The 24252-nt window shown below is 45.2% G+C and overlaps 1 protein-coding gene across 1 annotated transcript in view; it reads left to right on the forward strand.

Annotated features, from left to right (window-relative positions):
- Positions 1–24252, forward strand: part of LOC140693729 (uncharacterized) — a 62093-nt gene that overhangs the window by 19576 nt on the left and 18265 nt on the right. Inside the window, exons 11-16 of the mRNA XM_072957412.1 lie at positions 3656–3900; positions 5907–6032; positions 9668–9711; positions 10665–10751; positions 13415–13565; positions 14323–14430. The gene's annotated coding sequence lies outside the window, so the exon portion shown is untranslated. The remainder of the gene's footprint in view (positions 1–3655; positions 3901–5906; positions 6033–9667; positions 9712–10664; positions 10752–13414; positions 13566–14322; positions 14431–24252) is intronic.

Genomic DNA, 24252 nt, shown 5'->3' on the forward strand with positions numbered 1-24252 from the left:
CACAGTGCTGGGACAGGGTGTGATCTGCCCACCTGCTTCCCCCCAAGCACAGCATCTGACTGTGGCATCAGGAGGGGGAGTGACCTGCCCACCCACTGGGTAAGAGCTCAGCTCCTGACCTAGTCTTAGGAGGGGGCACAATCTGCTGGCCAACAGCCACTGAGAGCAGCACAGATGAGGGTGCCAACAGAAGGCCTATGAAACAGCAAGCTGAGTTCATGAAGCAGGGCAAAGACACAAAGACCTCTCGATAAAATCATTAAGGGCACACCATCTCCAGGATAAGTAGGTAACTTCTACTCCTTAAGCCACGGTGCCAGAGAGATATGAGCAATGTGAAGAAGCAGAGAAACCACTCCCAATGAAAAGATCAAGAGAAATCCCCTGAAAGCATGAACAAAGAAATAGACATTGATGGTCTATTAGATCAAGATTTCAAGAAAGAGTGATCAAAGTACTGAAGGAACTAAAAGAAATAGTGTTTAGGTATATAAAATGTATCAAAAATTAAATAGAAACTATAAAGAAGAACTAGGTAGGGTTAGTAAACTCATTGGCTGAGATGAGAGCTGACCTAAAGGCTGTGCAAAGCAGACAAGAAAATACAGAAGAATAAATAAGTGACCTAGAAGACAGGACAACAGAAAGCACCCAATCAGAACAGCTGAGAGAAAAACAAATGAAAAACAAAACAATATACGGGACCTATGGGGTAATATAAACTGTGCCAATGTATGCATAATAGGAGTTCCAGAAGGGGAAAAAGAACAAAGCGGATTGAAAAGGTATGGGAAGGACTCATGACTGAAAATTTCCCAAACCTAAAGAAGGAATCATATCCAAGCACAGGAGGCTCAGAGGGTCCCAAGCAGGAAGAACTGAAACAGACCCACACCAAGGCATATCCTAATCAAGATAGCCAGATTCAAGGATAAAGGAATGATCCTAAAGGTAGCAAGAGAAAAACAAAGATTGAGTTACAAGGGAACCCCCATAAGGTTTTCAGCTGATTTTTCTACACTATTTACAACAGCTAAGACATGGAAACAGCCTAAAATGTCCATCAAAAGATGACTGGATAAAGATGTGGGATATTTATATGATGGGATACTATTCAGCCACAAAAACTGACTACATAACGCCATTTGCAGAGATATGGATGCTCCTGAAGAATGTTATTCAAGGTGGAGTAGTTCAGAAAGAGAAAGAGGAATACCATGTGAGATCACTCATGTGTGGAATCTTAAATATATGCAAGATCTTGTGGTAACTCACAGCAAAAAAAAAAGTGACAATGAATATATGTAAGTTCATGTATAACTGAAAAATTGTGCTCTACACTGGAATTTGTCATAACATTGTAAAATGACTATTACTCAATAAAAAATGTTTAAAAATAAGTAAAATAAAATATAACCTTTAAAATACTGTATAATGAGAGGTGTGATGTTCTAGTATCTGTTCTAAGTAGTACGTTAGAGACACATAAGAATAGCCAATGGTCAGAAAGATCACATATTATCAGCTACCACGCCATGCAAATTAATGGCATTTAGCAGATATTCATATATGTGTGTAAATATATAAAATAGGTATTAGTCTATATGTAAATCAAATAAAATATTATATTATAATCTAATGTAAAATTATATCAGCAAAAGCACTGTGCTGACATAAGTGTCTTGGTGTAAACAGATTACAATTTTTTATTGAGTTGTCATAATGGGATAATATTGTGAACCAAGTGGAAATTGTAAAAAAAAGTTATCCAAAAAAAAAAAAATCCTGACTACATGACAAGATGCAGTTACTATAAGGCCTTTCCCATTATTTACTATCAGTGTCAGAAAGTCTTGGAATAAGTTAGGAGAATTAAAAACTCTAACAAGACACAAGAATGCACTCTCTGTTAAAGAAAATAAACGAAAAGAAAAAAACAAATGAATAGACAATTAAGGTCCTACAGATAAAAATACCAATTTTTATGGGAAATAGCCTTAAAATAAAAAATAAGGAGATTATATTCTAATTTCACCTTTTGAATTAAGATATACAAAATTTAGCTGAATACCTTCGTATTTTGCACTTATGAAGAAAAAATGTATTTGCAATGAAAAAGCAGCCATTACCCTGCCTTTTGAGTATTCTAAAGTTTTATGTTTGAATATATTTCATCTTAAATGATCTTAAGCACTATGCACTGGTTGGTGTTTTAAAAATACCACTGTGTGTGGAACTTCTAAAAGTGCTTCAAAAATTTTATATTTTTGTAATAATTTAGCAATGGCCTGGATATTATTTTTAACAAGACAACTCACCATGGAATACTGCAAGATTTTTTCAATGAGTTTATATTCACACATGTTTAAGATTGTCACTGTATTATGAGAAAATGTCAACCGTGGCAGTATTTTGACTTGAAAATGAGATAAGCTGAGAAGCATATTTTAAGTATAAACTAAATGATTGCATTCCTTTAAAGACAAGAAAGTAAAAGCATGATATACTCTGACTTTGACACACTTAAAATATAAAAATTAACATAATGTAATTTTACACACTTCTCTTTAACTCTCAGTACTTTCTCAGCCCCTTTCCCATTACACCCGCGTCCCCGCTCCTGACCCTTGGTGTACACACCTCCGTTCACACGGGGGAAGGGGGGACCCGGGCGGTGAGGACCAGGGGCGCGGACACCCCAGCGGCCCCGATGGACACAGACACTCACCCGCTCCCGGCGACCGAGGAGAATAGTCGAAGCGGGCCCGCCAGCGCACCCGTCCCCTCCTGCCCTGTTTGCCGGGACCCCAGCTCGGTCAGGTGCACACACACCCCGGCAGGAAGCGGGCTCAGGCCATGGGAAACCGGCGTAACTTCAGACAGAGAGCGGGGAGCATCCTCCCGCAGACACGCAGGCAGCGCTGTCCCGGAGCCTCCTTGGCGCCGCCCTCTCAGCCCTGAGGAAAGCAAGCTCCGCCCCCAGGGAAGACGCTGGCTGCTGACGCGGACTGCGCATGCGCACCGCCACCTAAGGCACGCTGGCTTCGTGCGCCCCCTTCAGGTCCTCGAGGGCGGTGCAGAATACTCGGAACTCAAGTAGAACACATGACCCCTCCCAGCCGTGATGCTAAATCACTGGAAATCTCAGTGCCCTGGCCTCTTTTTTAATGGCACTGGTGATGCTCTCATCCAGCCATGCCTGCTCTCTTGCCTGGCACATGCCTCAGTCCTTGGAATCCCGCCTGATTCAGATTCTGTTCTGGAGGAAGGACAGGTGCAGAAGAATCTCAAAATTCCAGACTTAGAAGATGACCAGGAACCCAAACTCAACTCTGTCAACTCCCTGGGGTCCCCTGAGGAGTGTGGTTTTCTCAGAACCATCTTCCCTGTGTCAGGAGCAGACCAAGCCTCAGGTAGCTTAGAGAGGCTATCATGCAGCACATGCTTTGGATGGTTCTCAGTTCAGACCTGCATGATCTTGAGACCCTTTTGTAACTCCTAACACTCTGTTTTCTCATACCTATAGTGATGGTTATTGATGACTGAGTTAAACCTCTTACAATGCTGAGGTGCTATTGTTCCTTGGATAACAGAATATTTTGAAGGGATCAACTGTTTATCACTTCCCCCTAATGAAGTATGTTTTTAAAACTAGAAATGTTTCAGGGGGCACTCAGGTCCTCCTCTTGCACCAGTTCCTGAGGTGTTGGCAGTTTCTGCTCTGAGCTCCAGATCCTGATCCTGCCGGTGGTCTATGGTGATGCCAGTGTGTACATGCTCTTCCTTTTGCACCGGTGTGGAAAGGAGACAGCCCTTCCCCTACATGAGGCTGCAACATGCTGACACTCAAAGCAGGCACAATGAAGAACCAGCTAGAGTCCCCGGTACCAGCTGTCCCAGGTAGAAACGTCACCTTCACCACAGTGTTCCTGTGCTCCTATCAGGCCTTCACTACTCCCAGCAGGCCATGCATGAGCAGTGTGACAGTGTGACACCTGCACAGCATGGTGGTGATGATCCCACCTTATCTGTTTCTTTTTGGAATGTCCCCACACCTCTCTGAGCTTCACTTTGCTCTTCTCACAGGCAGAGTTGTACAGGCATGAACCTCACAGGGTTATGGTATGTAGTCACGGTAGCTGCTCACCCAGTGGCAGGCTCTGCCGAGAGGGCTGCTGGGAGTGCTGTGTGTCTTCACACTTGTCCTTCACTCTCCCCAGTGAAAACACTCTTGGCCTTATCCTTCCCTGGTCTGCAGCCTTTCTGTGCTTGCAAAAGAGCATGGAAACAATCTGCAAAGAAGTTTTGAGGTTCTGTCCATCTGGTCCAGGAAACGCTGACTCTCCTAGATGTGCTGTTGGGTGGGCTCTCATGGGAGGGGCTTGGGCAGGACTTCCCTTTGCAATAAGCTGCCCCACCCAGGCCTTTCCATGATCCAGACTCCTGGGGCCAGGGTGCAAATCCCCAGCTCCCCACTTGTCAACCATGTGACCTGGGCAACTTTCTCAAACCCAAGCTTTGTCCACCCAAGGTCAGCAGAGATGGGGGATAACAGGATGTCCCGCAAGAGTGTCTGTGCAGATTAAGTGAGGTAGAACAGACAGAACAGTGGTGGGGCCTGGCCCATTGGTTGGCAGAAGGGAGCTTAACATGTGCAGCAAGTTCCACGGGTCACCCAGCAATCTGCCCAGAGGCTTAGCCACTCCATCGCTATCATGCATCTGAAGTCCACTTAACCACATGGGAGAGAAACAAACACATTTTCTGAGTGTAGCTACCACAGGGAAAATTGCATCTGAGCGGGGAGTAATACCAGAGGGTGATCAGAATGTCGGAAGATGCCCCCTGGGTTTGAGCAGACTGGAGCTGCCCTCCAGAGCCTGGGGTTAGTGAGGATGGGCTTGTAGAAATGCCCCTCTCCTTTACCCATCAATGCTGGGTCCTGCGGGTACTGAGTCCCACAATCGGTGTGCTGCTAGGTCCCTCAGCACAGAGAAAAACCCAGGGGTTCCCACAAGGCTTCGGCCACATCCTCTGCTTCCTGAACTCCCACTCTGGTGACCCCACCTGGGATGCAGAGATGAGGTGAGGCAGGGACCTGTGCTGTCAACATCACTGCTCTACCCTGGGAATCTGGCACACAGTAGGTGCTTGGTAAGACATTGTTGAATGAACAGCAATACTGGGCCAAGTTTGTGTGGGTGTCTGTGCCCCCAGATCAGGGACCCCTCAGGGCCCACCTCATAAGTGACATGAAAATAATGATCCCACTAGGAGCAATAACAGTTCCTCAGAATAAATGGGCTTTTCCAAGCACTCTCCACCTGTTGCAAAGGCCTCCCAGCAGGGAAGTGGGCTGTCAGGGGCAGCACTGCACTCTCCACTGTAACAAGGAGAAAGCCAAGGGCCACAGAGAGGAGTGCCTTTCCAGTGTCACTGCTCACTTTCCCACCTTTTGGGAGACCAGGAGGCTTTTCTACTACATTCTGGCTCTGAAGCCCCAATACTGTGTGGACATGCCTCCCTCCCTGGAGCAAGGAACCACTAAGTGACCTGTCACTTGTCACCAAGCAGACAGGCTCATTCCAGCTCATTGTGCCACCAGCAGGTTGTGCTAGAAGCAGAATCCTCTGGGAGACATCACACTCTCCCAAGCTGGAAACAGGTGAACAGCTCACAGGTTTCCTGAAGAGGATGGTCACATGGCCTTGATCTGGCCGATCAGCATTTTCCATCCTCTCTGGCCACTGTGATTGGCTCAAGGCTGGGCACCAGCCCAATCAGGCTCCACGGAGGTCAGGCCTAGTTGCTGGAATCCTGGGAGCAGAGAAGTTCTATTTCAGTTGGGAGTTGAGGGGTGGTGATGTCAGCCTGTGGCAGTTGGTGACTATCTTGCTTTCATAAAGGCAGAGCCATGTGAAGATGACACCAGTGGCAGAGCCCAGAGGTGGGGAAGGATGACTTTTGTTGATGTCACTGAGCACCAGGTACAGACCTGCCTGAAGCTATCTCCCTGTGGACGTCTCAGTTAGGTAAGTCATTCTCTCCTGCCCTGTTTGCTTCTTAAAGCCACTTTGGTTTTCTGACACTGGTTTTAAGAAAAAGTTTGACTATTCCTTCAAGCTGGCTAAATGGAGACCCTGGAACTGCAACAGTGAGGTGACAGGCAACAATGTGGCAAATAGACTCCAGAGGCCTCTGTTCAAACAGGGGATTGTAAATGACAAGGGAGAGTACACATGGCCTCAGTGAACAGATTTGCTACTGGTAGCTCCCAGTTCCTGGATATTAGAGTGCATTCACTCAGCCAAGTCTCAACTCTGCTGTCACACCTGCTAACCCACACCACTCCTCTCCCACCTGCCGGGCCTAGGGGGGCTGGACACCCCCGGGCACCTGAAACAGCCCAGGGCTTTGTGTTGTAATTTACACAGGCTGCCCCTAGTTCTGAGGGTGAGGGTGACTGGGTTCCAGTTTACAGAGAAAACAGACTAGACGTTCTCACTGGTGAGATGTGGGGGTGGGACCCCAATCTACCATCTGACCTATGACTTCGGAGTGGACAGCCTCCCCACCCTCAGCCAGGATGCTTGCTAAGCCTCGGGGCTCAGGAGTCCTGTTCCCTCCATCACCCCTCCTGGAGGTGAGAGTGGGGGGCTCTTCTCTATACAACATTCACCCCTGCAGGGGCACACGTGTGACCTCACAGTCTGTCATCCCTTCCTTATGACCTGGACCTCCTTGATGTGTGAGCACTGCAGATCATGGGTGCACACGTGGGCAGGTGCACCATGACTGAGAGGACAGCACTCCAATTTAAGCCCCCTCCATGCTCAGATGATTACATCCTGGAATTGAGGGGTTCCCAGGGGTCAGGTGGCCAATTCTGGCCTTAGGGGCAAATTCTTATCACCCAGGGGGCTAATGTTTAAATTAAATTACACATTTACAATTCAATAGTCAAGCCTCTTTCTAGGCAGCCTTGTAGCCTCTCAGCTTTTACCCCTCGCTGTGACCATGTTCTAAGCTTCAAATTGAGTGCCATTATGGACATGAACATGTCCCTGTCATGTGTCACCTTCACAGTAAGCGGCCACCCCAAACTCCCCTCCTTTCCCCTTGTCGATATCTCCACACAGGGAGTAGGGCCCTTTTGATGCAGTTGTGCAAATGTGTGAGCTAAGGGTTTAGAATGTCCAGGCTAGGAGGGGTCTGCTCCACATGGCAGGGCAGGTGGGCTGGCAGGGGGTGATGGTTCACTTGTAAAACCTCAGCTGGTTTCAGGCAGTGACAACAGACTGGCAGCCAAGGGCTCACCTGGTGCAGAGTAAACGGATTAAATGTGTTCACCCAGACGCCTTGGGGGTGGCAGCCCTGGAGTACGACTACAAGTGAGGAAGGTGGAGGGTCCCCAGTGCCTGGACCTCCACCTTCTAAAAATCAGGACTGAGATGTGGCTTTGAAATCAGAACACTGGAGTTCAAAGCTTCTCCCACCACTTTGTCAATAATTCAAAGCAAATGAGCCTCAGTTTTCTCATGTGTAAAATGAGAACTTTGAAGCCTCTCCCTCTGAGGGTGTGGAGGGAAGTAAATGCGGTGACAGCAGAGCATAGGAGCTGTCTGGGCTGAGCCTGCATACAGGCAGGCCTTTGTTGCTGCCATGACCACTGTCTTCCAGGGCAGGGTCTGCACTCTCTACCTGTGAAGGTCCAGACAGTAAACATTCCAGGCTTTGAGGGACCTACAGTCTCTGTCACAACTACCACCCTCTGATGTTGGAGGGCAAAGGCAGTTCCTGCAGTAGGTAGTCCAGGCTCGCACCCCCGCTTCCTGACATAAGTATTCCTGAGATACAATTTTCACATAACTTTGTTGGCTTTAGGTGTGCAGCAAAATGACTTGTTACATGTGCATATTGTGAAATGATCAGTTCATTAACTATACTTGACGTCTGTCATCACCCATAGTGACACACTATTTTCCTTGTGATGAGAAATTTTAAGAGGTACTCTCTTAACTAACAAATGCACAACGCAGTGCTGTTAACTACAGTCACCTTGCAGTACATTATGTCCCCAGGACTTGTTTATCTTCTAACTGGAAGTTTGTACATTTTGATTATCTTCCCGAATTTCAATCACCCCCTGACTCACCTCTGGCAACCACCAACCTGATCTCTGTTTCTATGTGTTTCGGTTTATTTTGTAGATTCCACATATAAATGAGATCATAGGTATTTGTCTTTCTGTCTTATTTATTTCACTTAGCATAATACCCTGAAGGTCCACCCAAGTTGTCACAAATGGCAGTATTTCACTTTTTTAATGTCTGAATAAGATTCCATTTTATATACATATATATGCATCACTTTTTCTGTACCCATTCATCTGCTGATGGACACTTAGGTTGTTTACATATCTTGGTTATTGTAAATAATGATACAGTGAACATGAGGGTGCAGTTGTCTCATTGACATAGTGATTTCATTTCCTTTGGATATATTTCCTGCAGTGGACTTGCTGGATCATATGGAAGTTCTAATTTTAAATTTTGGGGGAGCCTTCTTACTCTTTTCCCGAGTGATAGCACCAATTTACATTCCCACCAACATTGCACAAGTTTCCCTTTACTTCACACCACCACCATCACTTGTTATCTCTTGTATTTTGATGACACCCACCCTGACAGGTGAGAGGGGGTATCTCATTGTGGTTTTGATTTGCATTTCCCTGATGGTGAGTGATGTTGAGCACCTTTTCATGTACCTGATAGACATCTGTGTGCCTTCTTTGGAAAAATGTCTATTCAGTTCCTCTGCCCACTTTTTAAATCAGATTGCTTGTTTTTTGCTGTTGAATTGTAAGAGTTTTTTATATGTTTTGGGTGTTAACCCCTTATCAGATATATAGTCTGAAAGTACTTTCTCCCCTTCTGTCTGTTATCCTACCCTCTGCTTTCTGGATGACAGGGGTCCAGGCACTTGGGAATCTCTGCTTCTCACGTGTTTCCAATGGTGGGTGGGTGAGGGCTGTGTTCTGATAAAAGTGTGCACAACCGTGGGTCACTACCCCTTAGTTTAGAAGGTGGGCTCTGAAGAGTGCAGTGTGGGCAGGGATGTTTCCCTGAAGTCATCATTTGGATGGTCATGTGCTCTGGAACTCACATCATCTAGCCCGGGTGTGATGGGGCAATTTGCAAAGGGAGGACCTTGTAGCTAAGACACTGACCAGGTGATCTTGTGTCTTGTTGGAAGGACCTGGAAACAAAGTTGTGTGGAACAGGGACTCCTCCAGGTCACAAGGCTCAGTTCAGACTTCTGGGATGCAGAGACCTGCTCAGAGCCACTGTCACTGAGGAGGGAAGGGCCTCAGGCAGGAGGGAGGAGTTGCTGGATTTCACTTGCCCTGTTTGTCAAGTTTCAGCTCTGGTGATGTGTGGAACATGGGCTTAGCTTTGGGAATGTAAGAGGAGAGGTTCCTGGGGAAGGGCTGGCTTTTTCCTCTGATTGAGGTCCTACTGTGTGCCAATCACAGCAGTCCTCTGAGTCAGGGCTGGAAAGCCAGGCACAGAGAGGTCAGGGAGTTTCCAAGTCACACAACATTAGGGGCATCATTAGGGTCTGATGCAGACCTGACGCCCAGCCCACATTCTCTCTCCTTTCTCAGGACCATCATGATCCCACATGTCAGAATCACCCAGAGAGGCCCAGGTATGGGCACTGGGACCTTTCCTGCCTAACATGCCAGGAGCCTTAAGAGGGACGACAAGACACTTCCTGAGTCCATGATGCCCAGAGGCTGCTCTTAGCAAGAGGCTCAGCACACACTCCTGGATGAATCCTAGCTCTGTCCTGAGTCACTCTGTCCTCCCTGCCTCAGTTCTTCTGCCCACATGGGGCTGCAAACAGCAGCCACTTCACAAGGGTCTATGGAACCTCCAGGATCCCGGAAGCAGCGCCCTCACACAGGGAGCACGGTCTCCTTAACTTTTCCTCACCTCTTTGCTGGATGTAGAGTCCCAGAGGGGCACTGGCTTGTCCCAATTCTCACCCCAGATCAGGGTCCAGCAGGGGGTGGTGTCCAGGCTGGACTCTGTCCTCTGCCCCTTTTGGGGACCCTCATTCATTGCACCTTGGCTGCCTGGACACTGTCTTCCAGGGGCCACTCTGTGCCTCCCACACCTACCTAGCATCCACCCACCCTGGGTTACTCCAGCGCCCTCTGGCCCTTGGCCACACACCTACTCCGTGTTGAGTGGAAATGAGGTGACCGACATGCTGGGCCTCCTGGACAGTCTGGAGGAGCCCGATATCCCCAACCTGCCCACCACACCAGGTGCCCAAGTTGGGGAGAGGGTGTGCCTCCATTCATACTCTGATTTGCTCAGATTCTCAGCACCTACTTTGCTGGGTGGATATGGGGGCAGAGGTATGATGTAAAAGCAGGAGACATGGACAGCAGACCATGAGAAGGGGGCTAGCCCAGGCTGGTCTCATAACCCCCTTAGATTTGACTTTATCATCTTTAAAGTGGGACAGACTCTTGTGAGGTGAGCAGGATCCTGACCCATAGCCAGGCACTGTCCTAAACACCTTAGAGAAGCTTACTGACTCCTCATGAAAATCTGTGGGGCAGGGACAGGCATTATCACCCATTTCTGCAGAAGTAACTGAGGCGCAGAGAGAACAGCTGAGGTGACCACCCCAGATTACAGAGCCCAGGTCATCTGGTTCCAGTGTCCAGGCTCATGGTAATTGCCCATTCTGGGTTTTCCTCCTCCCTTCATCCTCCACTGGGACCCATGGCCGCAGCCTCATCTCAGTGTGATTGTTCATGGGGAGCAGGGTGGTTGCACTGAGGGCCCGTTTCTCTGAGGACTGCTTTCCCAGAAGGCTCAAGGGGTTGACTGTATTCACTACTGGACACCCAGGCCTGGGCCCAGGCCAGCCACACTGCAAAGCCTGAATCAGTGATTGTTGAGTGAATACCTGAACCTCTGCGTGTATCTGCATGTTGCCCCCATTTCCTCATCTCCACAGCTGGCTACCCGGCCAAAACGTTGTGTAATCAGGCCTGGGCCAGGGACAGTCAAGGGGACCAGAGCTGCTCAGCTGGGGACAGGAAGCCTCAGGGGCCCTGTGGCTGTCCCAAGCACCTCCTGGGGCAATTCACAGGGAAACCCAGACAGCTTCCAGGAACAGCAATCAGGTCCCAATCCCAGGGGTATAGGGTAGGTCTTGAGGGGTGTTCCTGAGACTGACTTTGTGTATGAAGGGGGCCTGGGGGTCAGGCTGCTTTCAACGTCCATTCCAGGCCCACACCCCTGCTGGCAGCATGGAGCTAGTCATAAAGGACACAGGTCGTGGGGCCAAGGATATAGCAGGGCTCTGCTCCCTCTCTGTGGCTCAGTGTCCTCATCTGTAACAGAGAACTAGTAACAGGGCCATGGGAGGGCTCACTGAGACCCTCCTCTGTGGCTTTGGTTGGACACTGCCCTCTCTCTGCTCAGTGCCCTTCTCTGTAATAGAGAACTAGTAACATTTTTCTTAGCCCGTTTTGGCCCCATTTTTCTGAGTCTCTTTCTACATTGGGCCCAGGGCTTTCACAGAGATCACAGACTTGGGATGTAATCAGAGTGTGGTCACAGCCCTAGTGGTCTCAATTGAGGCCAGAGGAGCTTCAGGGGGGGTGGGAATCCAGAACTGCTTCATGGAGGAGGTAAGATCTGAGCTGTGTCCCCAAGGATGAGCTGTCATCTAGCTGAGGCCTGGCATTGAGCAGGACCCATGTACATGGTTAATGAGGGTGTGAATGAATGGATGGGCACCCCTCTAACAGAGAGTGAGGGGGGAGTCCCCTAGGCCAAAGCAGGAAACACAGGGCACCCTGGGGGAGCAGAGGGCGGGGCTGCAGTGTGATGCCTGCCTCACCCTTTATGGGTGTCTTGCCACCACTTTAGCGTGTGTTCTGGTGGATTTAGAGCCCTTTCCTCTCCTCTGCTAAAGTATCCTGCTCTTCATTCCCAGCAACATCCGCCTGTGTCACCTCAGTGTCCCCAAGTGGACCTGGACCTGTCTTGTGGGAGATTGTGAAGAGGGATTTGGTGTGCATCCCAAGAATGATGTGGGAGGGAGAGGATAATAGGGACCTCCATAGGGGATCATGGGCTGGGAGACATCGGAGGGGTGGGGAAGGCAGAGCCTCAGAGCTGTAGGATCCTGCTAGTGGTGGCTCCTTCACGAGGGGCTTCACAGGAAGGAAGCAAACATGGGGTAAAGGCAGAGCTCAGTTTGGGGCTTGCTGACATGGAACAGCTCATCACAGAGATGTCCAGAGGAGCTGGATGTAGGGAACGAAGATGCCACTGATGTCAGAGTCAAAGCCTGAGACCCAGATGTGGTGGGGCGGTGGTGCAGGGGAAGGAGCTTGAGGATATCAAGATGTTCATTCATTGGGGTCCTCAGGGTGGGGACCTTCATGTTCATTTCATAGCCACCTGGTGCCTGACAGAGTTAGGCTTAGGGAGGTCACTGAGTAGACACGTGCCGATAACCTAGATTCTCCTCTTTCCACATAAAGTCCCTGGTGTGAAGCCAGCAGGCACTCTTCAGAGTCATACACCCTCACCCATGGGCTCTCTGTGTGCCTAGAGCCCAGTGGCCCCTTACCTCCCACTCCCCACTGCAGGACCCTTTGCACACCTGCATTTCCACAAGCTATAAAACATCTTCTCTTGCTGTGTGTTTACCCTATGAAACCTCATTGCCCCAGGAAGAGAGAACTCACATCCTTCCCTTATTAAATTGGTAAAGCCTTTTGTTCAGAGAAGCCCCTGACAGATCTCACAACCAACAAGGTACCTGTGCATGAATTGATCATGCAGCCCCCTCCTCCTTGTGTGCACAGCACCCCCCCAATAACAGACCCCACACACTCAACATTGGCTCTCGTGTAGGCACCTCTTGCCTGTGTGGCCTGATGTTGCCTATAGCAGTGTCCCTATTGAACTTTCCTAAACCCTTCTCAGACGCTGGTAATTCTTTACCAACCCAAGTAATTAGCCTGCCATTGTGCCCACAACACCTGAAACAGAGTTGACTAAATTATGCAGACTGATGATGCAGGTTAATTTGCTATAAAGGTGAAATCAAGGTTTACAAATGAAAGCAACATACATACTCAAGGCAGGACTAAGAACTCACACGGATAACTAAGACCCTCCACATACATCCCACTTTGCCCTTAGGGCCTTTGGGATGGCTGCTCTTTCAGCCAGGCTCTCTCTCCCCCTGCTTCTTAAACACCTCCAGGAATCTGCTCAAATGTCCTCCCTGACCTTATTTTTCTCCATGGAACATATCACCTCCGGACATTGTATATATTTTACTTAATTTTCTCTGTGTCCCCCACCAGGCTGTCTGCTGCATGTGGATGGAGACCTGACTGCTTCACTACCTGCTGTGCCCGGTATCTGGAACCCACCCAACACAGTAGGACCTCAGAGATTGTGTGACGGGTGTGTGATCACTGTAGGCCACAGACAAAAGCCTTCCCAGCAGTCATGGTAAGAGTCATTCATACTCTACTTACTGAGCCCTACTGTGTGCTGGTTACTGACCTGGGTGGGAGGCATGCAGTGGATTAGACACAGTGAGCACACACAGCATGTTAGGAGGGACCTGTGCTCTGGAGAGCACATAAGGCTGGGGGAAGTCAGGAGTGCAGGAGTGGAGGAGAAGAGGGCCAGGTGGAGACAGTGGTGCCAGAGGAGACAGAGAGGTGGGGCCCAGGTCGTGTAGGGCTTTATGGCTCCTGTGAGGGCTTTTCCTCAGGGCAGCGGAACCATGGCTGGGTACGGAGCAGGGGCCCGTGTCCTGAATGCTATGCAGGAAATGGAGCAGGTGTCTGCTGGGGAGATGTGCTTGGAGGAGGCTGTCCCTGTAGACTGTGCAGGCAGAGAAGGCTCCTCTGAGGAGGTGACATCTGAGCTGAGCCCTTGTATGGACCGTGTTTCCACCTTCTGTAGACTGGATGCTTTCATCTGCCCTGCAGCCCTGTGCAGGACACACCCTGTTCTCAGTCACCTGGACTTGGCCTCCTGCCTCCCTTGTGGGCCCTCCCACCCCAGAAGGAGTCCTTCTAGATCTAACTCACTACCTCCTCCACTGGACTTGGACTCACACTGAGCCACTGTCCACCTGCCCAACTCACCCAGAGTCAAGTCCAGAAACTTGGGGGAGCCCCTCCACCACAGAGCCCATGAACTTACTCAAATGGCCAGTCCTCAGCCTGCTCACATGCCTCACACTCCCCTCCTGCAGAAACCCTGTGACAGATCATGTCCACAGCACCCTGCTCCTCCGATCCTGACCCCAGGCTTTCCCATGGGGTGTGACCCCGCATGGGTTGCAGTCCCCTCCTCCAGTCTGGTGAGTAGAAACTACCTTTTCTTTTTTCTTTTGTTAATATATTTGTTTTTTTAATTTTTATTTTATTGAGTTATAGTCAGTTTGCATTGTTGTGTCAATTTCCAGCATAGAACATAATTTTGTCAATTGTGTTTACTCTTTCAAGAAACCATCTCTTGGCTTGATTTTTTCAAATGTTTCTTATATCTCTATTTTATTTATTTCCTCCCTGATCTTTATTATTTCCTTCCTTCTGCTTACTTTTGTTATTTTTGCTCTTCTTTTTCTAATTCTTTTAGGTGGTAAGTTTGATTGTTTATTGCAGTTGTTCCTCGTTTTTGAGGTAGACCTGATTCTCTCGCTATAAACTTCCCTCTAAGCACTGCCTTTTCTGGATCCCATAGGTTCTGTATGGTTGTGTTTTCATCATCATTTGTCTGAATGTGTTTTTTATTTCTTCTTTGATTTCATCATCCACCCATTTTTTTTTAAAGTAGTATGTTGTTTAACCTCCATACTGTCATTTATTTCTCCTTTATTTTTCTGTAGTTCATTTCTAGTTTCATGGTATTGTGGTCAGAAAAAGTTGCTTCAAATATTTTCTATCTTCTTCAAATTGTTAATACTTCTTTTGTGACAAAGTATATGATCTATCCTAGAAAATGTGGTATGTGCACTTGAGAAGAATGTATGTTCTATTTTAGGGAAATATAATGTTCTGAAAATATTACCCAAGACAAATTGTTCTATTGTATCATTTAATTTCTATGTTGTCTTATTAATTTTATGTATGGAATATCTGTCCAGTGATGTTAATGGATTGTTAAAGTCTTCTACTGTGATTGTGTTCCGATCAAATTTTCCCTTTTTATCTGTTAGTATTTTCTTGTTATCTGTTATGTATTTAGGTGCTCCTATGTTGTGTTCATATATGTTAATGAGTGAAATATCTTCATCTATGACTCCTGTAATCATTATAAAATATCCTTCTTAATCTTTCTTTATAATCTTTGTTTTAAAGTCTATTTTATTTGAAATCACTGTTGATATTCCTGCTTTCTGGTCATTTCCATTTGTGTGGAATATCTTTTTCAATCCTCTCACTTTCAATCTATGTGTGTCCTTCTCCCTAACGTGGGTCTCTTCTATACAGCGTATTGTAGATACTTGCTTTATTATCCACTCTGCACTCTATGTCCTTTGATTAAAGCATTTAGTCCACTGACATTTATATTAATTATTGATAGAAATGTGTTTATTACACTTTGAACTTTGTTTTGCAGTTCATTTTGTATTTCCTCTTTGTTCCTTACTTTTTCTTTTTGTGGTTTGATAATTTTCCTTTTTATTATCTTGGTGTCTTTTTAGTTTTGTGACTCTATTGTAACTTTTTGGCTTGTGGTTAACCTACTTTGTACATATATTAACCCATTACTATATCTGTTTGTTTTAAACAGATAGTAATATAAGCTCAAACCCATCCTACCAAGAACAAAAAAGAGAGAGAGACAGAGAGAAAGAGAGAGAGAGAGAAACCTGTATATTTTCTTGCTCGCCTCTCCCACCCTTAATGATTTAGATGCCCTCTTTTATGATTTCATGTTTATTCTGTTGTAATTCATTGTAGCAATCACCTTTCCAATTATGGTTTTCTCCTTTTTGTAGCATCCTGCTTCTTTTCTATTTAGAGTAGGTCTTTCAATATTTCCTTTAGCATAGGTTTAGTGTTGCTAACTTCTTTTAGTTTTTGCTTGTCTGTGAAGTTCTTTATCTCTCCTTCTATTCTAAAGGATACCCTTGCTGGATAAAGTATCCTAGGCTGCATCATTTTTTCATTCAGGACTTTGAATATACCTTGCTTCTCCCTTCTGGCCTTTACTGTTTTTGTAGAGAAATCAGCTGAAAGTCTTATGGGGGTTCCCTTGTATCTCATTCTTTGTTTTTCTCTTGCTGCCTTTAGAATCATTTCCCATTCTCAACCCTGGTCATCCTGATTGTAATATGTCTTGGTGTGGGTCTGTTTGGGTCCTCCTTGTTTGGGACGCTCTGTGTTTCCTGTACTTGGATATCTGATTCCTTCTTTAGGTTTGGGAAGTTTTCAGTCATGATTCCTTCAAATATCTTTTCAATCTCCTTTGTTCTTTCTTCTCCTTCTGAGACCCCCATTATGAGTAGGTTGGCATGCTTTATGTTATTCCATAGGTCTCTTATATTGCTTTCATTGGTTTTTATTTGTTGTCTCTCAGCTGTTTTGTTGTCCTGTCTTCTAAGTCACATATTCATTCCTCTCAATTATCCAGCCTACATTTTACATCCTTTACCTCAACTCTCATCTCAGCAAATGAGTTTTCCAATTTTCACTGGCTCCTCTTTAGAGTTTCAATTTCGTTATTTGACATATTCTCTGTCTCTATACACAATCTCTTTTAGTTTCTTCAGTACTTTGATCACTCCTTTTTTGAAATCATCTAGTAGACTATCAATGTCTATTTCATTGATTGTTCTTTCAGGGGGTTTATCTTGTTCTTTTAATTGAGACAGGTTGCTCTGCTTTTTTATCTTGCTTATATCTCTCTGGCACTATGGCTTATGGAGTATCAATTATCTACTGTGGTCTTTTAAGAGTTTACTTATTTATATAAAATGGATGCAGAAATAAAACTAAGCACAAAGAAATTAGTTTTAAAAGCAGTATAATCAATAACAGAAGAACATATTGAAACAAGATAACAATTGAGTTGGGATGAATTTTTAAAATATTAAAGGAAGAAAAAATATTTGACAACAGAGTATAATCACAACAGAAGAAAAAAACAAGGATAAAAATGAAATTAGACAAATTGAAAGATAATAATAAAAGTATTTTAAAAGAAAATTTTAAAAGGGATTAAAAATAGAAATATAAAAATTATTTAAGAAGTAACATTTAAAAAGTAAAAGAAAATGGAACAGAAAAAGAAAAGAGTATGTTCCCGTGGAGATTGTGTGCCCTTAGTAATTTTATCAAGAGGTCCTTCTTAAATATGTGTGGTTACCAAGTCTTACTTCTGTGCCTTTTGTCTGTTATCCCTTTGGTTAATGATGTGGCCAATAACCTGTTAACCAGAGCCTACCCTGGCTATTGAATGGGGACTCCTCTTTGTTTTGTGGTTGTCACAGCTCCTGCCCTTGCCTTGCTTCATGAACTCAGCTCGTTGTTTCCAGAGACCCTCTGGTCACACCCTTGGTCTGTGCTGCTCCCAGTGCCTGTAGGTAGACATGTCACATCTCCTCCCAGTGCTGCATCTTGGTGCTGCACTCCTGCATGGTAGGTGGGCAGGTTGTGCCCCTTCCCAATGCCGTGTCCAGGTGCAGCAGTCCTCCACAATAGTTGGGTTGGTTGCTCCCATATTCAGTGCAACTCCCCACTCCACATCTGTTCCACACTCTGTGGGTGGGCTTGAGGCAAATGGCCACACCAGCCCTAGTCCCTGCTCTTTGCCAGAACTTTGCTCCTTGTTCATTTGTCTTAGAGGTGTGAGTTCGTAGAGGCACCAGGACAGAAACTTCCTATATGTCTGGGGATGTAAACAAGTCTCAGTCTCACCTATGAGGTTGCAGAACTGCCAGGTACATATTCAGGTTTCAACCCCATGTCTGCCTGGGTGGGTATGATGGCTGTGGCTGAGCCTCATCTCTCTTATTCTGAGAAATCACCAGTTATGTTGCCATGAGTCAGCAGAAACAAAGGACGAAACACCCCTTCCCCCAGGCAAGCCAGCAATATTGCTTTGCTTTATTTTTTTTCTTATTTTATGGGAGGCCCAGGCTGTTCTGACCTATATACAATCCAAGCAGATGTCCACAGCACACTGCAGTCCCCCAGGGTTACCTATGTACAGTCATCCAGAGTCTGCCTGGATCCAGCAGCCTGTCCCTTCCCATCCCTGATTCACTTCTAGGTTTGGGGGTTGTTGTCACACTTTGTGCCCATTTAACTTAATTCTGTCAGTCAAGGGTGGTTCTGTACACATCTGGGCCTCAGAGGTTCCCTGTCCATCCTGCTGACCTCTCCATTGGAAAGAGGGAGACCCAGTCAACCAGCACTATCCCTCCTTTGCTGCTCCCTCTTCAAAGGACCAACCCCAAGCCATTTTGCATTTTCTTCCTTCTTTTTTCCTTTTCTCCTACCAGATTGGTGGCACATTTTGTCTTTTGAAGATGGCAATGTTTTATCAAAGTTCAGCAGATGTCCTGAGTGGATGGGTGTGTCTGTGAATGTCAGTCTTGGTGAATTTATTGGAGAGGATAAGATACAAGCATCCTTCTACTCCACTATCTTGGCCTTTCTGCAAGAATATACACTCTTAATAATTTTGTCATAAGGTTATTTTTAACTATGGGTGGTTGCCAAGTCTTCCTTCCACGCCTTTTGCCTGTTATCCCCTTTGTTGGTGGTGTGGCTGGTGTTCTGGTGGCCTGAATCTGCCCTGGCTATTGAGCAGGAGCTCCTTTTTTTCCTGTGGTTATCACACTCCTGCCCATATCCTGCTGTGAAAACTCCACTTGCTGGTTCCAGAGGCCGTCTAGTCGTGCCCCTGGTCTGTGTCCCAGCATCGGTAAATGGGTGGTCTGCACCCCCCACCAGATGCCTGGTCCCAGGACCACACTTGTGCAAGGTAGTTGGCAGGTAGCTCCCCTGCCGCATTAGGTCCATGCTTTGTAGGTTGACTCAGAGGAAACAGCTGCACTAGCCCTCACCCCTGCTCTGTTCCAGAACACTGCTTCTTGTGCATTTGTCTTAGAAGAGCCAACTCAGAGAGGCATCGGTGTGTAATGGTCCCTTCTTCTTGGGACTGTAATCAAATCTCAGTCCCACCTATGAGGTTGTGGAGCCCCTAGGTAGGGATTTGGGTTTTGACCCCTCCTCTACCTGGGAACCATGCACCAGAAAATATGGTGGCTATGGCTGTGCCTTGACTCTCTTCTCCCAAGAAGTCTCCAATAATGGCACTGTGGGTCTGCGGACACAAAGGCTATGGCTCCCCTTCCCCCCAGGGCACACCAGCAGTGTTTTCTGCCTTTTTTTTTATTTTATGGGGGACCCAGGCTGTTCTGTATACTCTCCCAGCCATGGCACACAGAACATTGCAGTCCCCCAAGTTTTCCTCTGTAGAGTCAGCCCAAGTCCTCTGCTCAACTCAGACAGCCTGTCCCATCCCACACCTGCTGGTTCGCATCTAGGGCTGGGGATCGTTGGGACCCTTTGTGCCCCATTAACTTATTTCTGTCAGTCAAAGTCTATTCTATACAGATCTGAGCCTGTGAGGTTCCATCTCCATCCTGCTGAACTGGCCAATGGAGTTGGAGAGACCCAGTGTATTAATGCTATTCCTCCTTTGCAGCTCCCTCCCCATTGGAATGGTCCAGAACTATTTTCCTTTTTCTTCTTTTCTCCTGTTCTCCCACCAGATTTGTGGAAAATTTTATCTTTTGAAGAAGCCAATATTCTGTCAAAGTTCAGCAGGTGTTCTGGGTGGTGGGTGTGTCTGTTGATGTCACTCTTGGTGAATTTGTGGGAGAGGGTGAGCTCTGAGCATCTTTTTTACTCCACCATCTTTCCTCCTCCTTCACTCTTTTTCTTTTGATTGGAACATTTAGTCCATTGACATTTATAGTAGCTATTTAATAGATGTGGGTTTATTGCTATTTTGAAATTTGTTTTCCAGTTGATTTTGGTAATTATTTGTTTCTTTCTTTTAATTATTTTTATTTTTGTGGTTTGATAAATTCCTTTTCTATTAGCTTGGTTTCTTTTTGGGTTTTATGACTCTATTATATACTTCTGATTTGTGGTTATCTTGTCATTCAAGTATGGTAACCCCTTACTTCATCTGTTTGGTTTTAGTTGATAGTCATGTGGGCTCAAGTGCATCCTAAAAAGAAAGAAGACAAAGAGAAAAAAGAAAAAAAAAGAGAAAAAATATATATTCTCTTGCTCTCCTCTTCCACCTTTCATGATTTTGCTATTCTCTCTTTCTTGTTTGCCTTCTCGTTTTCTTTATTGACTTACTGACTTATTTATATCCTCATGTTTTCCCTTGCAACTCACTGTATTTATCGCATTTCCAATTATGGTTTCTTAATTTCTATAGCTTCCTGTTTATTTTTTATTTAGATTAGAACTTTCAAATTGTTTTTTAGCATAGATTTAGTACTGCTGAATTCTTTTAGTTTTTGCTTGTCTGTGAAAATCTTTCTCTCTTTCTGTTCTAAAGGATAGTCTTTCTAGATAGAATATCCTAGTTTGCAGCCTTTTTCTTATTCAGGACTTTGAATACATCTTGCCACTCCCTTCTGGCCAGAAGATTTTAGGTAGTGAAATCTGCTGAATGCTTATGGGACTCCCTTGTAACAAACACTTTGTTTTTCTCTCACTGCCTTTAGAATATTTTATTTTACTTTAACCATTTTAACTATAATATGTCTTGGTGTAGGTCTGTTTGGTTTCTCCTTGTTTGGGACCCTGTGTGCCTCCTGTAGTTAGATAATTCTTTCCTTCTTAAGGTTTGGAAAGTTTTCAGTCATGATTTCTTTAACTAACTTTTCAATCCCCCTTTCACTTTCTTCTCCTTTTGGGACTCACCATTATGCATAGGCTGGCACACTTTATATTATCTTGCTTTAATTGGTTTTTATTGACTTTTCTGTCTGCTGTTCTTTTTGGGTTATTTCTTTTATCTTGTCTCCTAAGCCATTTATTCATTCCTCTGCATTATCTAGTCTTCTTTTGATTGCCTGTAGTTGAATTTTCTATTTTTAACTAGCTCTTCTTTATAGTTTAAATTTTCTTTTTAAAGTTTTCTGTCTCTATTGATAGTCTCTTTTATTTCTTTCAGTGAGTTGATCATTTCCTTTTTGAAGTCTAGTAGACTATCAAAGTCTATTTTACTGATTGTTCTTTCAGGGGATTTCTCTTGTTCTTTTAATTGAAAGTGGTTCCTCGGCTTCTTTATTTTACTTATATTTCTCTGGCTCTATGTATTTCTTTTAGACCCGTTTCTGAGCTGTGATATGTAGTAGGCAGGGTTGGAGCAATTCAGTTGTGAAGAAGAATAGGCAGAAGATGTTCACTGGGGAGTTCTCTCTGTGGTGTTGCCTGTCACTTGTTATGCAGACTTACAAAGTACAATTTGTTGATGTTGGCTTTATCCCTGCCTTAGCTATGGGAATGTCAGCCACCTACTCTGGTGCCCCTCAGGTTCTGAGCCCCAGGAAACATCAGTGCAGATCCAGCAGTGTCAGTCCCTTGGACCTGCCTTAGCAAGTGTGCAGTCACACACATGAATTTGTGGTCCACTACAGGTTCAGCTCAAACCCTAATCCCGCACCCACATATGGAACCATACACCACCCTGTTGTAAATACCCTCACTGGCCACCCTTCTTGAGTCAGAACTCCACTCACTGCCTGTAAGTCTCAGAGGTGTGGATCCACAAAGTGACCAGATACAGCAAATCCACCCTCTCTGCCTGGGGCTGTAAACAAATCTCATTCCTGCCTGTGAAGTTGCAATGGCACAGGGTATGGAGTCAACATTCAGCTCTGCCTTTGTGCAGAAGTGTTGCCTATCACCAAGCCCCATTTCTCTTCTCATGAGAACACACCAACAATGGAGCCAAGTGGAGAAAGTGACTTTGGCACAGCTGTGTTTCATTCCTCCCCCATTATACCAACATCGGTGCTTTTTTATGAGAGTTTCAGTCTGTTCTGTTCCACACACACACACACAGCCAGAGCTCACACTGCCCTCTAGTTTCCTGAGGCTGCCTGTCTGCAGTGTGACCCAGCCCTCTGCCTGGGCTCTTCACTGACTCCAGTAGCCAGTTCTGGCTCATCCCTTCTAGCTCATGTCTAGGGCTGGTCATCACAGGGACCCTCTGTGTCAGTTTTCTCCAGTTCTGCCTGCCATGCAGTTGCCACTGTCTCCTCCAAACCTTGGAAGCTCTGCTTCTTTCCTAGCTGATCTCCCAGCTAGAGAGGTTGTGTCCCAGTGTGAGTGTGCCTTTCTTCCTATGCTACTCTTTCCCTGCAGGATCAGTTCTGCACTGAATTTTTCTTTTCTCTTTTTATTCCTTACCATATTTTGTGAGAATCTTCCTGTATTTCAAAATAAAAGACACTCTACCAGAGTTCAGGAGGTTTCTGTGCAATTCAATGTTTTTGTAGATGTAATTCTTTGCGTATTTGTGGGAGAGGTCAAGCTGTGAGTCTGTCTACTCTGCCATTTTGGCTCCTTCAAATTTTAAAATAGTGCTAGGTCTTTCTTAATTACTCTTAACAAGCTGTTGTAGTTTTCAACGTACATGTCTTGTAATTTTTCCTTGCCTCTATTGGATGCTGATTCAGAACATACACAACCTTCTGGAGAAACCTGTCCCACCCTGCCATTTACTGCCAAATAGCTGGCCTGTGTCTGAGTCACCAAAAAGTTTTGTTCTTTATCTGATTCTTAATTCTTTAGAATTTATCATTTTACTCTCATAAATGCTGATTGTACTTGTAACAAATATTTTAAAATAAAAATAATAAACTTTATTCTATAGATGAAATATGAATGAATCTCAAGTAACATATGCTTTTAATACCTTAGAATTAGTAAAGCAATATAGATACATTATAAACGCTTGAAATGTTGCCTAAAGGAAAAGTGCAGAGATTTGCAAATCCCACTCCCAGAAGTGACCGTCATTAATGGTTTGGTGAACATCTCTCAGTCTCTATCTCTCTCATTCTCTCTGCCTCTGTCTCTCACACACCACAAGATTCATTTACATCTATGATGATTTGACACATATGTGGTCATAGAGATGGCATCTTGGATGTAGATGATGGATTAACAGGCATCCAAACTGAGGGCTTCCTTGACATCAGGTAAAGACCTAGCACTCATTTTTCCAGCTGCACAACAATCATTCCTCCATCTGAACCAGAACTGATGAATCCCACCCCCTCTCCATGAACATTAGTGTTGCTTCCATTTCCCTAGTAGTTTAAACAGGACTGTGATGAACATCCTTGAAAAGACATCTTTGAACAATTGTGCAAGAATTTTAGTATGATCAACGGTAAGCATTAGCACTGCTCGAAAAGTGGTGCACTTGTGGAACTGTGATGCATCCTGCATACTGTTCTCCCAGAGAGGAGAGTCTGCTCACTCTTCCCTCCAGGGGATCTACTGTGGCCTCTGTCTCCTCATGTTGTCACTAGAGCTGGTTGTCACCAGGCTAAAGGCCTGCCAGTGTGATGTTGACCAATGCTGTCTCCGAAGTGTGAACATCTTGCATTCTCACTTGAGAGGTCGAGCATCTCTAATATACACTGGCCACCTGCATTGCCTCTTGTTGGAATTGCATGTGTTTGTTCTGTTTCTGTTTAGAACACAGTGTTTCAAGATATTTTTGGACCACAGGGATGTGAAACCTTTCTCTGACTTTAGGTTATGAAAAATGATATTTCCATGTTGTGGTTTGTCTTTCATGGATTTTGATTATTATTTTTTTTTATTTTGTTAGGTTATGTTTTGCCACAGGAAGAGCCAAGCATCTCCCTCCTGGCTCTGGTTTCACACATAGAATAGCAGTGCCTATCTCGAGATTATGCACATAGTTTCTAAAAATATTCATTTTGTATATCTCATATTTAATCCACCTGGATTTCCCTTTGAAATAACCAAAATGCTACTTCAAGTAAAAAAAAAACACCAATCCCTTGTTAAAATATGAGAGCAGACACAAACAGCCATCTTTTGTATGATTTCATTGATAGGGAACATCCAGTGTAGGGAAAAACACACAGAGAGAA

The sequence above is a fragment of the Vicugna pacos genome, unplaced genomic scaffold (assembly GCF_048564905.1).
Source record: "Vicugna pacos unplaced genomic scaffold, VicPac4 scaffold_20, whole genome shotgun sequence".
Lineage (NCBI taxonomy): Eukaryota > Metazoa > Chordata > Mammalia > Artiodactyla > Camelidae > Vicugna > Vicugna pacos.